The sequence below is a fragment of the Physella acuta genome, unplaced genomic scaffold (assembly GCF_028476545.2).
Source record: "Physella acuta isolate Inbredline_101_S28 unplaced genomic scaffold, ASM2847654v3 ptg002441l, whole genome shotgun sequence".
In the NCBI taxonomy this organism is placed as follows: Eukaryota; Metazoa; Mollusca; class Gastropoda; family Physidae; genus Physella; species Physella acuta.
The window spans coordinates 28897-42048 of record NW_026733926.1 but is presented as its reverse complement, the minus strand read 5'-3'; the positions used below and the strand labels follow the sequence as shown (position 1 = coordinate 42048).

The 13152-nt window shown below is 41.6% G+C and overlaps 1 long non-coding RNA gene across 1 annotated transcript in view; it reads right to left on the bottom strand.

Annotated features, from left to right (window-relative positions):
• Positions 1-11268, bottom strand: part of LOC131933286 (uncharacterized) — a 65633-nt gene extending 54365 nt beyond the window's left edge. The window contains exons 1-2 of the long non-coding RNA XR_009384927.1: positions 10863-11268; positions 4648-4780 (exon numbers count right to left, since the gene is read on the bottom strand). This is a non-coding gene — a long non-coding RNA (uncharacterized LOC131933286). The remainder of the gene's footprint in view (positions 1-4647; positions 4781-10862) is intronic.
• Between the last annotated feature and the right edge of the window lie 1884 nt (positions 11269-13152).

Here is a 13152-nt window from a genome sequence, read left to right as displayed (position 1 = left end):
CATAACTAAATTTCTTGGTTACTAAAGTACTTTATTTAAAATTGTTTATATCAAGTAATAAACTAATTGCGTGAGTGTGTGTGTGTGGGGGGGGGGGGCATAATAAAATAAACGAGGCATATTGTAAACGATATTTGTGCATGTATTACTTTTTAAAATGGCATGTTTAGATCGTGTGGTCAACATTATGCCCAGCCGTCATTACTTTCCACTTACGTCAGTTAGGTACCCAACACAGCTGGGTGGACTCAGAAGTGTTCTACGTACTTATACCCGGATTTGTACTCAAGCAGTTGCATGCTCTACCGTTCGACTGCTCCGTAGCAGAAGGGGATGTTTATATTGCAAACAAAATTTAAAAATAACTTTAACCGTCTACACTTAAATGAATTATTTCTTTTAAAAAAGAATCTCGCAGTATTTAAAGTGTGTATTTTATTTTTAAATTTTCCAAACGTATGTATGTGTGAGTTAAATCTTCAGCCAACAAGGGTCAGCCAACATAGATCAGCCAACATAGGTCATTTAACATAGGTCACTCAACATAGGTCACTCAACATAGGTCAGCCACCATAGGTCACTCAACATAGGTCAGCCAACATAGGTCACTCAACATAGGTCACCCAGCATAGGTCAGCCAACATAGGTCATCCAGCATAGGTCAGCCAACATAGGTCACTCAACAAAGGTCAGCCAACATAGGTCACTCAACATAGGTCACCCAGCATAGGTCAGCCAACATAGGTCACCCAGCATAGGTCAGCCAACATAGGTCACCCAGCATAGGTCAGCCAACATAGGTCACTCAACAAAGGTCAGCCAACATAGGTCACTCAACATAGGTCACCCAGCATAGGTCAGCCAACATAGGTCAGCTAACATAGGTCAGCCAACAAAGGTCAGCCAACATAGGTCACGTAACATAGGTCAGCCAACATAGGTCACTCAACATAGGTCAGCCAACACAGGTCACTCAACATAGGTCATTTAACATAGGTCACTCAACATAGGTCAGCCAACATAGGTCAGCCAACATAAGTCACCCAACATAGGTCAGCCAACATAGGTCACCCAACATAGGTCACCCAACATAGGTCAGCCAACATAGGTCACCCAACATACGTCAGCCAGCATTGGTCACCCAACATAGGTCAACAAACATAGGTCACGTAACATAGGTCAGCCAACATAGGTCACCCAACATAGGTCAGCCAACATAGGTCAACCAACATAGGTCACCCAACATAGGTCACTCAACATAGGTCACTTAACATAGGTCAGCAAACATAGGTCAGCCAACATAGGTCAGCCAACATGGGTTACGTAACATAAGTCACCCTAACATAGGTCAGCCAACATAGGTCAGCCTACATAGGTCACCCAACATAGGTCAGCCAACATAGGTCACCCAACATAGGTCAGCCAACATTGGTCACCCAACATAGGTCAACCAACATAGGTCACGTAACATAGGTCAGCCAACATAGGTCACCCAACATAGGTCACCCAACATAGGTCACCCAACATAGGTCAACCAACATAGGTCCCGTAACATAGGTCAGCCAACATAGGTCAGCCAACATAGGTCAGCCAACATAGGTCAGCCAACATGGGTTACGTAACATAAGTCACCCAACATAGGTCAGCCAACATAGGTCACCCAACATAGGTCACCCAACATAGGTCAACCAACATAGGTCCCGTAACATAGGTCAGCCAACATAGGTCAGCCAACATAGGTCAGCCAACATAGGTCAGCCAACATGGGTTACGTAACATAAGTCACCCAACATAGGTCAGCCAACATAGGTCAGCCAACATAGGTCAGCCAACATAGGTCACCCAACATAGGTCAGCCAACATAGGTCACCCAACATAGGTCAGCCAACATAGGTCACCCAACATAGGTCACTCAACATAGGTCACCCAACATAGGTCACTCAACATAGGTCAGCCAACATAGGTCAGCCAACATAAGTCACCCAACATAGGTCAGCCAACATAGGTCACCCAACATAGGTCACCCAACATAGGTCAGCCAACATAGGTCACCCAACATACGTCAGCCAGCATTGGTCACCCAACATAGGTCAACAAACATAGGTCACGTAACATAGGTCAGCCAACATAGGTCACCCAACATAGGTCAGCCAACATAGGTCAACCAACATAGGTCACCCAACATAGGTCACTCAACATAGGTCACTTAACATAGGTCAGCAAACATAGGTCAGCCAACATAGGTCAGCCAACATGGGTTACGTAACATAAGTCACCCTAACATAGGTCAGCCAACATAGGTCAGCCTACATAGGTCACCCAACATAGGTCAGCCAACATAGGTCACCCAACATAGGTCAGCCAACATTGGTCACCCAACATAGGTCAACCAACATAGGTCACGTAACATAGGTCAGCCAACATAGGTCACCCAACATAGGTCACCCAACATAGGTCACCCAACATAGGTCAACCAACATAGGTCCCGTAACATAGGTCAGCCAACATAGGTCAGCCAACATAGGTCAGCCAACATAGGTCAGCCAACATGGGTTACGTAACATAAGTCACCCAACATAGGTCAGCCAACATAGGTCAGCCAACATAGGTCAGCCAACATAGGTCACCCAACATAGGTCAGCCAACATAGGTCACCCAACATAGGTCAGCCAACATAGGTCACCCAACATAGGTCACTCAACATAGGTCACCCAACATAGGTCACTCAACATAAGTCACTCAACATAGGTCATTTAACATAGGTCATTTAACATAGGTCACTCAACATAGGTCACCCAAAATAGGTCAGCCAACATAGGTCAGCTAACATTGGTCAGCCAACATAGGTCAGCCAACATAGGTCACCCAACATAGGTCAGCCAACATAGGTCACCTAACATAGATCAGCCAACATAGGTCACTCAACATAGGTCACCCAGCATAGGTCAGCCAACATAGGTCAGCCAACATAGGTCACGTAACATAGGTCAGCCAACATAGGTCACGTAACATAGGTCAGCCAACATAGGTCACTCAACATAGGTCAGCCAACATAGGTCATCCAACATAGGTCACCCAACATAGGTCAGCCAACATAGGTCACTCAACATAGGTCAGCCAACATAGGTCACCCAAAATAGGTCACTCAACATAGGTCACCCAACTTAGGTCACTGAACATAGGTCACTCAACATATGCCACTTAATATTAGTCAGCCAACATAGGTCACCCAATATAGGTCACTCAACATAGGTCACACAACATATGTCACTTAATTATGGTCAGCCAACATAGGTCGTTCATCAAAGGTCACTCAAAAAAGTCATCCAACATAGGTCACTCAACATAGGTAACTCAATTGTCGCTGTACGTGAGACGCGGATTTGATAGATGGCTGCACAAAACCCTCATGTGTGACTAGACATGTCCAATTTACATATCTTCAATTTTCTCATCAATTTTCTCAACTAGATATGTATGATTCACACTTCAATTTATCAAACTATCATATCTTCAATTCACTCATCAATTTCCTCAACTAGATACGTACGATTCACACTTATCACATCGCATATCTAGAGTTCACTCATCACTTCACTACACGAGATATCTATAATTAGCTCTTCACATCTGACATGTGCTCACACACAGCGCGTTCTTGTCTAAAGCCCAACCCTACCAGCAACCACACGTGTGTAGGCCATCACGTTGTCTAAAGCCCAACCCTACCAGCAACCACACGTGTGTAGGCCATCACGTGACTGGCGTCCACATCACTTCATCGCTCACAACAACGGTTGCGTGTGGCCATTATAGAAACGTGAGAACCTTCAGATCCATGATACAGTTTAGCACTACAAGCTATACCCATGGCGGGATATAACAAACGGTTGCGTGTGGCCATTCAAGAAACCTGAGAACCTTCAGATCCACGATACAGTTTAGCAATGCCCGCTACACCCACGCAGAGTTTCTTCCAGGCATCTCACCGCCCCCCCCCCCCTTGAAGAACGTCTACCCCCCCCCCCCCCAACGAAATATAATTTATATAGAATACATACTTTTACCAGTGTCCGCCCCCCCCCCACAGGAAAATGTTGCCCCCCTCCCCGAAAATATCAAGAGCCCCCCACACCCCCCTCCCCCTCGGAGAAAAAAGTCTGAAAGAAACACAGCACCCACAGCGTGATATAACAACGGTTGCGTGTGGCCATTATAGAAACGTGAGAACCTTCAGATCCATGATACAGTTTAGCAACGCCAGCTACACCCACGCAGAGTTTCTTCCAGGCATCCTATCCCCCCACCCGAAGCACGTCTACCGCCCCCCCCCCCCGAACGAAATATAATTGATATAGATACATACTTTTACCAGTGTCCGCCCCCACCCCCACCGGAAAATGTTGCTTCCCCCCCCCCCCCCGAAAATATCAAGAGTCTGGAAGAAACACAGCAACCACGGCGTGATATAACAACTGTTGCCATGGCGACACGGTAAGGGTGTGTGGGGGGGGGGGGGGGGTAGGGAAGGGGGTGATATTTATGGAGGGTACAATTTTTCTATGTCGAGTAAACACCCAAATGTTATACCAAGTTACCAGTAAAAAAAAAGTTACAGCTTGTAAAAAAAAAAAAAAAAAAACTTACGGGTTGCTGGTAGCGCCACTCTGCGTCACGATAAATCACACCCAAAGTTTTATAATCCACACTTGAGGGGAGATCTAAGTACGTCGGAAGTGGCCAGGGGCCGCTACTCGGCTTATCAGGCAGGAATATTCACCTGTGATTAACGAGAGAAAAAATAATGCAATAAAACTAGAAATATATGTACATCGATTTATAAAAAAACAGAAATAACATGCCACTGTTTTATGTTTGAAGACAGTTAAAGTAAAAGAACATGTATTAAAATCTCTAAGCAGACAAAAATTGAAGTAGCCTATAATATAAACAATTTAATTTTTGTTTATATTTAATTTCGTGTTGGATTTAATACTTCCTTTGATTCAAAATCCATTACACGCCCGTTTTTCGTTGCTTTAATTCTAACTCGTGTATTAATTATATACTGCTTTATAAAGTTTATCATACTTCTAATTAGCTGCATTCATTTTGTTTAGTTATAACTTAAAGTCGCTACTGCAACAGGATATGATACATATAAGAGGGAAGAAAGATAGTTTAAGTTTCAAATATATACAACATTCGATGCAACAAATGTATCGAACTTTAATTTAATTGTAAAATGTTTCGTGTTATTTTATTATCTACATCTGTAATTTTCAACTGTTTTAAAATAACACAAGAATTTTATTTTTGTTCAAAATAAACCAAGCAGGTGTATACAAAGTGAAAAGTTTTTGGTTTATAGGAAATAACAACTACGCCAAAAATATATAAGATAGAAGTTCTAAATAATTCAAGCAAGTCTAGACCACTATGATGTATAAGATGCATCTAGTGAATGCTTCAAGACTATACTATTATGTTGTTTATGTTACACATACTTAATGGTTTAAGACTAGACCACTATGTTGTTTATGATACACATACAGAAGGGTTCAAATAAAACTAGACCACTATGGTGTATATATACACATACTGATTGTATCAATCACGTCTAGACCGCTCTAGTTTCTATGATACACTGTGGTTCTAGACTAGAAAAGACCTCTATAGTTTCTATGATAAACCTACACTGTGGTTCTAGACTAGACTAGACCACTATAGTTTCTATTATAACCTATTGTGTAGTTCTAGACTAGACCTCTATAGTTTCTATGATACACTGTGGTTCTAGACTAGACTAGACCTCTTTAGTTTCTATGATAAACCTAATGTGATTCTAGACTAGACCTCTATAGTTTCTATGATAAACCTAATGTGGTTCTAAACTAGACCTCTATAGTTTCTATGATACACCTTCTGTGTGGTTCTAGACTAGACTAGACCTCTATAGTTTCTATGATACACCTATTGTGTTGTTCTAGACTAGACTAGACCACTATAGCTTGTGATACACCTTCTGTAGGTTCTAGACTAGACCTCTATAGTTTCTATAATAAACCTACTGTGTGGTTCTAAACTAGACCGCTAAAGTGTAAGAAAAACAATTATAAGTGTCAAACAATCAAGTATAGACAGAAGAAAAGAAAGTAGCCTTGGTGCCACTTTGGTTACAACAACGCTGAACCCCTCCGCCAACAACAACAACACTCAGAAACGTGGCGTGTCAACTAAAGATAGTGCCAGGGATTAGATAAAAAAAAAAAAACTTGCATTACGTTAATGGTACAGCGAAAATAAATCTCGGATTGTAGGTGCAGTACTAGAAACTATTTATAGCAACATTTCATAATTGGATTCGCACTTTTTGGTGTGGCTGATAACTAATTACTTTAACCTATAATTGACGTGCATTGGTTATATAATTATGTTATACAGAAGTGGTTTTTTTGTTCATTAGGATTTAATAGACGTGTTTTTTGTATTTATTTTGTTTTTTGTGTGCTGGTAACAATGTTTTATATAAACAAATGATCAAGTTAACCTCTTCTTCTTCTTCGTTCTTAATTGTGAATATGGTGGAGGATTCAGACAACAAGTCCAACTTCGTGGACAAACCGGACTGTGGTCTCCAGTTTGTCAGGTGCCCCATATAATTTTTCCCTGAGTGGGGTGGGCTGGGGCCAGTGTCTGACTCGTGCCTGGCTATACAAAGTACATTCCTGGAGTACGTGCTCCGTGTTTTCCGGGGCCTTGCCACAAGGGCACATTTCGCTACACCCAACCTTCAGTTTTCTGAACCGAAAACAGTGAACATAAAAAAAAAAAAAAAAAAAAAACAAATAGCAAAAGAAAAAATTAAAAGGCCACTTTTTGAAGTACATATATTTAAAACTATCAAACAGATTTAACGAAACGAACCTACAAGAAACGAACAAAGCTCCCATAAGTGTAGAAACAAAAAGTTAGGACAAGTAGACCCCCCCCTCCCCCTGGACTAATTAACACCGGCAGACGTCAGTTGTGGGTGGAGCTGTCAGCACGAGCAGTGATGTAAACAGATGGATCTGTCAGTAGATCTCTGGAACTCAATTAACGTCAATTACAACGGTGAGTGCCGGAATACACGGGTGCCGGTATACGGAACAAGAGATGGTGGGGTGGACGTGGAGGGGGTGGAGGTGGGGGTGGGGGTAGAGGTGGGGGGGGAGTGTAGGATGTGGGAGTTGTGGGGGGTGTAGATGTAGGGTAAAGATGTAGGGAGGTGTAGAGAGGTGTTGGGTAGAGTAGTGTGGAGTAGTGTGGGTTAGAGGTGTGGGGTGTGCAAGTGATGGGGGTGGGGGATAAGATGTGGGAAGGTGTAGGGCGTGGGAATGGTGGGGTTAAAGGTGTGTGGAGGTGTAGGGTGTGGTGGGGGTAGATGTGTGGGGAGATGTAGAGTTTGGGAGTTGTGGGGGGGGAGATGTGTGATGTGTAGGGTGTGGGAGTGGTGTGGTAGATGTGGGAGGTAGATGTGGGTGCAGCTGTGTGGGGAGGTGTAGGGTTTGTGAGTGGTGGGGGGAGATGTGAGATGTGGGTAGGTGTAGGGTGTGGGAGTGGTGGGGTAGATGTGTGGGGTAGAGGAAGGTGTAGAAGTGTGGGGAGGTGTAGTGTGTGGGAATGACGCTAGCATAAAATGAAACCGGTACATCTTAACACGTCCATTGACTGTCTGCTAAAACGTAAGGGGAGACAACTCTACTGAAAGATTTGTATTGTTTTTTTTATGACCTTTGTCCTTGATGTAGCCAAAAAATGCTTTGTAATGTTAAAGAGGTTTGGGAAAAAATATGTTGCAGTAGAATGCTGACTAAACAAAAAACCATTGTCAAACTTGGAATGTAAACAAACATGGCCAACCTTTGACTTGTTGACAAAATCAAAAGGTCAAACCGTGACAACTCCCAGTGTAAACACTATGCTCTAATCAAAAAGACGTTACTAAAAATAGAACTCATATCAGGTGGTTAGATCCTACACACAAAAAAAAGTTGATCTAAAAACAAATTAGCTAAATGCCTCGCATCTGTCTATAAATAAACAAAAACATAATATGATGAATCAGCATTCTAGACATTCACATTAGAATGTTTATTGTCTTAACACTGAAGAGGTTGTGAAACATGGAATGTTGTATAACAAATATCTGATGTTGAGCTGTGAAAACGTAGCACCGGCTCTGCTGTGAAGCAAAATAAAATGTTACTGTCGTTTAAAGTGATAACAGACTTCTTACGGTAAAGTATTAAAAACATTGAATCAACCTCGGGCAGATGAGGCTCGTTAGCTGGGGACAGCCACTCTTCTAGGAGAGACAACTCCAAAATTAAACAACTGCTGCCTTGTAGTTTGTTCTTGGTTGGACAAAGGCTATGGAAGCAAATCCAAAAAGAAAAGCAGGCTGAAATCGGAGTCAATGGCCTCAATGGCGCATAACCAGTTGACACGTAACACTTAATTGTGTTGGAGGCGTGGTCGAGTCGGCAAAAAGCTCATGGTTGATAAATTCGAACAAAGTCTCGAGTTTAAACCCACTGGCAGATAAATCTCGATCCCCTTCAACACTAATAATTAAGAACGAAGAAGAAGAAGAAGAAGATTGAATCAACTTGTGCGGAGCTGGATGGATTCAAGGACGTCTTATGGGCCCTGGTCAACTGAGCTTGGTGGACTCAGTGACGTCTTATGGGCCCTGGTCAACTGAGTTTGGTGGACTCAGTGACGTCTTATGGGCCCTGGTCAACTATGGTGGCTGGACTCAGTGACGTCCTATGGGCCCTGGTCAACTGAGCTGGGTGGACTCAGTGACGTCTTATGGGCCCTGGTCAACTGAGCTGGGTCAATGACGTCTTATGGGCCCTGGTCAACTGAGCTGGGTGGACTCAGTGACGTCTTATGGGCCCTGGTCAACTGAGCTGGGTGGACTCAGTGACGTCTTATGGGCCCTGGTCAACTATAGTGGCTGGACTCAGTGACGTCTTATGGGCCCATGTCAACTAAGCTGGGTGGACTCAGTGACGTCTTATAGGCCCTGGTCAACTGAGCTGGGTGGACTCAGTGACGTCTTATGGGCCCTGGTCAACTGAGCTGGGTGGACTCAGTGACGTCTTATGGGCCCTGGTCAACTGAGCTGGGTGGACTCAGTGACGTCTTATGGGACCTGGTCAACTGAGCTTGGTGGACTCAGTGACGTCCTTAATAACACGGGTCCAGGAAAGGATTCTGTGACGTTCGATCATAAGTCGTACGCCCTACTGCTTGACCACGCAGTTCCTCATTTCTTTCAGGCACTACCATATTTTTCACAGCTTTCGAAATTTATTTCGAATTAATTTTGTTTTCTTTTTTTTTTAAACATAGCATTCCCCTCCTCCCCCATCGCCCCTACCCACACACACCCCCAACAATCATGCGGGTCACCGTGACCTCCATTCTACGTCTTCAACACACAGACCCACTTCATTAATAAAACAAAACAAAAACACGTCGTAGTTCACGCTACATCTGACGGACGGGCGTACAGGTGTGGGGAGAGCCCAGATCTTCCCCCCCCCCACCACCACCCGGGCCAGGAATGCCCTACATCCATCCACAGGCTCGGGGCAAGATGGACGCGCTACTTAAGATGGCAGCTACAAAACTACTTCCGGTCCAGACTGACACAAACTGTGTGCCAGGTGGTAACAGATCTCCTACATTCTACCACCAGCTTTTGGAAACATTGGAGTTCTCATTCATTTTTTAATTAATTATCTAGATATGATTATAATTTTAGGCGTGAACAGGAAAATAATGAAGACATTATGATATAAATGTATTCTAAAATTCAAAAATATAGGCCTAAACAATATAATTTTATACAGATATTATTACAACAACAACAACGACGACAACAACAACAACAACAATATCAACAACAACAACGAATTCCACAACAAAAAGTAACTATTGTAACAATCAACGGAGATTTTTTTTCCTTGATGAAGAGATAGTGTGGTCAGTACTACGTCAAACCATTTACGTTCCCTAACGTGGACTCAGGAACGGTCTACTGACCGGAACTCGGATTTGAACTCGGGACTTTCGGGTTAGCAGTCTAGTTCTCTACTGCTCGACCCTAAACTGACAGTGATACCTTAAAATGTGTTGGATATATTTGTGCATCAATGTTCGCATCATATTATCAAAAAGTAAACAACCCAAATGTTGAACCAGCTGTTATGAGATCAGGAAACGAAATAATGAAAGCATGTGGGTTTGTTCCTAGTGAACTCTTACCCAAGATCGGAGCATAAAGGGCAGAAGACTACACATAACGCGGCGTGCATGTAAACCGGAAGTAGGAACAGACAGACGAACACACATACAAACACGAGACATGTAAACACCGTGGTTATTTTAAATGGTGCGGGGTTTTACAGAGGGCAAATTGTCGAAACAGAAACTGGCTTGTTTGGATTAGCCGTACCCATAGTCGTAAATCTGAAATCACGATACTAAGTGGGTTAATATTATAGTCAGTGTTATTGTTTTGTGGTATAGTATAGGCTGCGTATAGCTAATGAAAATATAATTTTGCAGGACCTAATTATAGATAAAATCTGCAAGTTATCGATTAGCCATGTCCACATATTTGTCTAATTTGAATTACTCTCCTAAGATCCTTTTAAATACATAGTGTATAAGGTTGGGGATATATTAGGAGATAGTGTTAGGTTGTGAATTAAAGAATTGTAATTAGTATATGATTAAAAAAACTGCAAGATCTATGAATCGTGATGTATTGATTAAATTAAATTTCGTTAAATATCACATACCTTCGTTAAAGAATCCAATACAAATTGATTGGTCTAACGAAGAACCAACAGTAATATCCTAAACAATCATCATATTTTGATAAACAAACACTCTAAAATATTACGAGCAACCCTAATATCAGATATTGCACATTACAAATTATTCTGAAGAACAATCCGAAAATTCGAATCGAATGTCGTAAATAATCCAAAACATCACGAACCACAACAACCCCAGAATCCGATATCACTGGTAACAAAAATATTATGAACAACAATCCACGAATTAACTCCCAGATATCGAAACTAATCCAAAATGTGATATACAGCAATCTAGAACACTCTAATTAACCCTAACACCACTGGGCTCTCAGACGTGCAAGGGTTAACTGGTGGTCGTGCTGTTGACGCTAAACACGCCACACCACCGCGGGTTTGAACCGCCACAACGGTTTAGCCCCCAGGCGCAGACCGAAATGGCACCGCTGCCGCTACCTGTCTACGAGCGGCCGCTCACTGCATTAACAAGCAGGTAATGAGAACAACGTGCTCACGGACACACGAACAACGCAGTTTGCACGTGAGGAGTGAGTAGTTATTTACTCGCGATGTGTTTACATCTTTTACTCACTCCCGTTTTTTAAAGGACTGAATTACCTGCCAATGGTGAATGATCCTATTGAAAATTACCTGTATACAAAAAAAAACGTATTGGAGTCTTCTGCAGATTCACACGGTCGATCTATAAATAGACTGCGTCGGCTAATTTGTCTTCTAAACAAAATAATTGGTAATTAATTTTAACACCGACATTTCCAAGCAGGTAATTTAGTTTAAGGTCTACATAAAACAGGCGAGTACACCACGTAAACGTAATTAAAAAGTGTGGTTGATTTCTTTTTAGGAAGATTATATTTTGATCAAGTTCAAGGACAAAGACGAACGCGCATTTTATTAAGCCTAGCAACAATGATAACGGAGCACCAAGATCAATATACTAAAAATAGAAACAAAAAACTCTGTAAAATTGTGCCAGGTAATGATTCGTGATACACAAGGCTGCACTATAGGTAAGTATAGCATAGATCAACAACCACTCAAACACAGCTACCCCGCTTTATCACAACTACTCCACCTAAACACAACTAATCAACCTAAACCAGGGGTCGGCAACCTGCGGCTCGCGAGCCGCATGCGGCTCTTTTGATGTTGAGATGCGGCTCTCCGGCTCCTTGCACAAATATTACTTGTTTTATTATTACATTTTTAAAAAACATACATATTAAAGAACTTTAAACAGGATAAAAACACTCATCAGACAACAGTGAGAATAGGTGAGGTAGCAAGTATACGGACAGCTGACAGCCGCTTGGGCACCAGGCCCAGCCCCACAGCCGTTCTGTGGACAGCAACGTCGCAACAATTCCAGGCTTTTAACTAACAAATCGAATTTATTTACCAAATCCTAGTCAAATACCATAATATTAAATACTAATGTGGCTCTATATAAACTGGGACATTTTGTAAATTGTAACTTTTGGCTCTTCCGTCTCAAAAGGTTGCCGACCCCTGACCTAAACACAACTACTACACTAAAACGTAACTACTGCACCAAAACACAACTACTCCAAAATACAGCTACTAAACGCAACCCACTATCCCTAAACATAACTACTTAACCTAAACACATTTACTACTTATCAAATAAAATGCTGCTCTATCAAAACACAACAAGACTCACGCCTACACACAATACAGCCATCAAATAACCATATGACACAAAATGGGACAACAATAAAACATTCCTGAAACTAATCAAAACCTCAATTGTTAATTAGTTAAAAATTTAATAAATCAAACATCATCACAACAGTACAAATCTCCAAACTTACAAAAAAAACGCTATCTGAATAATTGCCATAGTATAGCTTTACATCATAAATATATGCAATCCAAAAACAGTATTACAATTCTTGCAAAGAAAACACCACCGGAATAATATTTACCTTAAAAAACAATGAATATAATTATTTGCAATAAAAACAGCATTATAATATTTGCACTAGAAACACCATTATAATATTTGCACTAGAAACACCATTATAATATTTGCACTAGAAACACCATAAGAATATTTGCACTAGAAACACCATAAGAATATTTGCACTAGAAACACCATAAGAATATTTGCACTAGAAACACCATTATAATATTTGCACTAGAAACACCATTATAATATTTGCACTAGAAACACCATTATAATATTTGCACTAGAAACACCATTATAATATTTGCACTAGAAACACCATAA